The 4,341-nt window shown below is 38.0% G+C and overlaps 1 protein-coding gene across 1 annotated transcript in view; it reads left to right on the forward strand.

Annotated features, from left to right (window-relative positions):
- The window catches only part of KPNA4 (karyopherin subunit alpha 4), a 13,254-nt gene extending 11,853 nt beyond the window's left edge, over window positions 1-1,401 (forward strand). Inside the window, exon 16 of the mRNA XM_027685845.1 lies at window positions 1-1,401. This exon is cut by the window's left edge and continues 615 nt beyond it. The gene's annotated coding sequence lies outside the window, so the exon portion shown is untranslated.
- Window positions 1,402-4,341: the final 2,940 nt, after the last annotated feature.

Here is a 4,341-nt window from a genome sequence, read left to right on the forward strand (position 1 = left end):
GGATCCCAGCGGGGGCTCCGGGCTGGATCCCAGCGGGGGCTCCGGGCCAGCGCCGGGCCTGCCGTGTGATGAGAGAGTGGGTGTGATGCTGTCTGTGAGCGCATGGAGCTTGAGTCGCCTTCAGGGGGCTGGAACAACCTAAACCATCCGACTTGGAGTGTCACCTTACACTGGACACCAGACCGGTTTAGCAGCAGACTCTGGTTTACTCCTGCAGCCTGTGTTTCTCTTTGTTTTTGTTTTGTTTTGTTTCTTTTTTTTTTTTTCTCTCCCCCTCTTTTATTTTTTTTTCTTTCAAGTTATTATTTTTAATTTCTTTCCTGTACGGCTTCTTTCTAGTTGTTTGTAAAGTCAGAATTTCAGGAAGGCTTCCCTGTGCATTTGCACCAGATGAATGTTTGATGTTATGAAAAGCTTTTCCATATCATCAAAACTAATTTGTAGATTTTTGCATGGAAAAAAAATAAATCATTCATTTCCCTTCAAACTAGACTGTGTTGCAGTACACAAGTTGCCATAATAGTAGAAAGCAGTAAAATGTGGTAATAAAAAAATCTCATCCTTTTCATTTTCAAAGATAACATGAAGACCTTTGCATGTGGTAATCTACAGCATAGTTCATTTTTAGATTTTGTTGAGTCCTGTAACCAAAATGTTTCTGTTGTGGTAGGATACCGTGCTGTGTTTCAATGTTACTTGTTTTCAAACTTTGTTTTCTATGAAAATGATATGGAAACGTCTAAAAATTGAAATTTGGTGCATATGTACTGCCGAATAAAGACCGAGAAAAGAGGTGTGAATAGATGTACAAATCAAGTCATGGTTTGAACACCTTTAATATGCCTAATCCAATTGTTTTAGACTCTTTTTATCTTAGATGTAGGCAGCCATGAACAATCTATTTTGAGCCACTTTAGAGAGAAAAACTTTGTATTTTTAAAACTTGCACAAAAAGGATGCAAGTGTTTTTATAATTGGAGGAATGCCTCAGTTTTGAGGTCCTGCACACTAAATTCAAGGTGAGGTTACAAATTTGTACAAACTGAACTCTTTATAAGGTGGCTCATTGTAGGAAATGCTGTGCCTTCCCCTTTGAGCACAAGTGTTGCATGAACAACAGTTTGCTATAATAAATAAAACATACCAGATTAGCCACCATTAGCATCTATATCTACCTTGTGTTTTAAAAATCAACTGGTAATTCTGAAACACTGTAGAATGGATAAAGATTATTTTGTGATCATAACTCTTTGTTGGACTAGAGTATTTTTGCAGCATTCCTTGTCATCAGAAACATGGTTAAAAGTTTAAAACTAGAAGCAGCGGAAACTAGCTTGTGAATTTATCCAAGTAGAGTGCAGGCTAGGCTGTCTTGGGGAAAATAAACATTAAAACTTGCAATTCTGGTGCTTTGGGTGCTTCTTTCTGTAATACATTCATTTTTCATCAAAAGGCGCAGAGATTATTTGAAGAAAGTGGCTTCCTGAGTTTTTACCTGCCAAAGGTCCATGTGTGATGTGGAGGCACATCATTATTTTGGTAGAAATCTTAAAAAATAACTGATTTACTTAATTATGTATTCACTAATAAATTAGGGTTGTTTTCATGTTAAATGAAGGGAAATAAAATCCTTTTTAAGGAAAATTCCACTCAGTAAATTACCATCTTCACACTAAACCACCTTTGTGGAGGATGTTCTGTAGAAAATCGCTTTATTAGAATCTTTTCTTGTTGGGGGAAGAGGAGAACAGATGTTTGTGGCAACTTTACTGAACTTTCTGAACACCTTTCTTAAACAAAAACCCATCAAGAACACTGGCAAAGTCTATATTTACTGCCCAAAAATGCCTTTTTTTGGCACTTCCCTGATGTAATATAATGACAGTAAATTACCTTAAGCTGGTGCTCTTCAAGTTTTTGCCTTTTTTGGTGGGTTTTTAAGTGAAAAATTTTCCTGCCCTGCTTCCCAGCAGATCCTGTCACTTGTTGGTTTACAGGAATATGGATAACAAATATTCCAGTCTCCACAGGGTGGCACTGCTGGAGTTCTTTGAGAGCAAAACTGAAACCACTTTGTCCAGTGCCTTTTTTTCCCCAAAGTTGCAGTTGGAGGTAACGGAATTAAATACTTTGTTGGGGAAAGGGAGTTGTTTAGGAATCTTGGATATAAACAATAAATAACTTGGATTGCCCTTTAGGAATATTGGTCATATTGAGGTTGGATATTAATCAACTCTTCCTGTGTTTTGGAGTAAAAAATTCTCATTTCAGCTGAACTTAGGGTAGCAAATATCTAGAAAAAGATTTAAAAACATTAAAAGGACAACAATTAATCCATAAATAATCCATAATGCTAGGTAGGATTTTTATCCCAAGGAGCAGCATTGCTGGACCAAATAACTGCCCTGGAATTTTGGGATCTGAGAAGAATATGATGCTGAATGGAAAGGGAGAGATTGAGAGAGGTTGACCCTCTTTCTTTCTCTCCCACTGCTGGAAGTGGAATTTTCTCTGGTTGTGTGAAGCCTTTCAGCATTTCAGAGCCATTTCCTGGATCATGGAGCCCTGGACAGACCTACTTCCCATCTTCTGGTGGATCACAGGCATTCCCAGTAAGCTTTGGAAGTGGAACAGGTTAGTCTGTTTGAAAATAATAATTTATGGATAGGATGTCATTCCATTAAAATGAAATACTGGCTAAGGCAGCTTTATAACTTAAGAATGTCTTCATGTTAATACTTGTAGATTTTTGCCACTTTTAACTATAAATGTTTCCTCCTCTCTGCATGTCACCAAATTCCTGGCAGGAAAGCTGCTCCTGAGGCTGGGAACAATTAGAAAAGTCCTGCATCTGGATCAAATAGACTTTGTGAGAGGAAACTTAGTAGCAGGAAACGTGTAAAGTTACAAACTCTAACGTTTTTAGCTACTGCTGGAGTGAAAAATGGCACAAAGAATAGATTAAAAGAAGGTAATATTGGTTGATTATCTACAGAAAAGTGATTGGAAACCTAATTTCCCTAAAGGGGTTCCCATTTTTGCTTGTAAATCCGTTCTAAATGGGGGTCCTGTATTTGTTCTACTTGTTTGATGTGCTCCAAAGCTGAGGAAGAGCTTTTATTTATAAAGAGTTGTCATTAAAACTGTTGTATGTAAATACCTTGGATATACTTTTAAATTAGTGCTGAGGAGCTGGAAAAGCATCTTTGGAGAACTAATAAATAGATTTAGACCTTGCTGAGCGTGGGGTGGGAGAGAGAGGGGAGTGGTACAATACCATGGACAGCTACAGACTTGTAATCTGAAAAATAGAAAAATATGGTTGTCTTAAATATATGGAGAAGAGGAACCAGTAATTGTAGTTCAGTGTTGAAAGCAAAGGGGGAATTTCCCCAGTTTACCCCAAACCTCTAAAAAACTAAAAGATATACTGATTATTTACATAGCAAAGTAGGAAAATAGTAACTATTGCTAGCTGTGGATTGCTTGTATTTTATCTCATTCCAAGGAAAAAAAGGAAAATATATATATCTTGCACCTGCACTCTTGTATGATCCTCTTTGATTTATATTTAATCCCTTTTCCTCCCCTGCCCACTTTAGAAGCAAAAAGAACAATTTTATCAACCTCCCTCCACAGGGTTTGTGTTGAAAGCCAGTGTACACAGAGCCAGGACTATAAGGAATGTGTAATTAGAAACTGTAATTAACAGCCAATAGATATTTTGTAACGAAAGTCAGAAACAATGAGAGTGGGAAAGTGTGTGGTAAAACTATGGCAGGTAGTTTGTTAGAGGATAAGATTTTTTTATTAGCTAAAATTCTAAATATTTCCCAGATATTTGTATAAGGTCCTCTAAATACCAGTTTAACGTGTTTAGGTGAGTTTTGGATGAGTATTTAGGTGAGTATTAGGATTTACGTGACAACATTAAATGAATTTCATTTCTCTTTCAAGTTTGCTGTGAATGCAACAGCTGAGAATGACTTTACAGTTTAGTTCAAATGAATTGGAATAAACCCTTGGACCTTCCCAGGGCTGGGGCAGCCACAGCCCCTCTGGGCAATTTGTGCCAGGGCATCCCAACCCTCACAGGGAAGGATTCCTTCCCAATATCCAAAATAAACCTGTCGGTCAGTTTAAATCCATTCCCTTTGTCCTGTCACTCCAGGCCCTTGTCAATAGTACTTTATAATAATCTCCAGTAGCCAAAGCGGGTAAACGTGCTTCGATTTAAACATGCATTTATTTCTATTTCTGTGCTTAGCAGCTCCCTGTGGGTGCCAGCAGTGCCCGGGGCAAGGGTTTGCCCCGGGGAGCTCCACAAGGTTCCATCACCCC

Source organism: Neopelma chrysocephalum, unplaced genomic scaffold (genome assembly GCF_003984885.1).
Source record: "Neopelma chrysocephalum unplaced genomic scaffold, ASM398488v2 Primary Assembly neopelma1_69, whole genome shotgun sequence".
Lineage (NCBI taxonomy): Eukaryota > Metazoa > Chordata > Aves > Passeriformes > Pipridae > Neopelma > Neopelma chrysocephalum.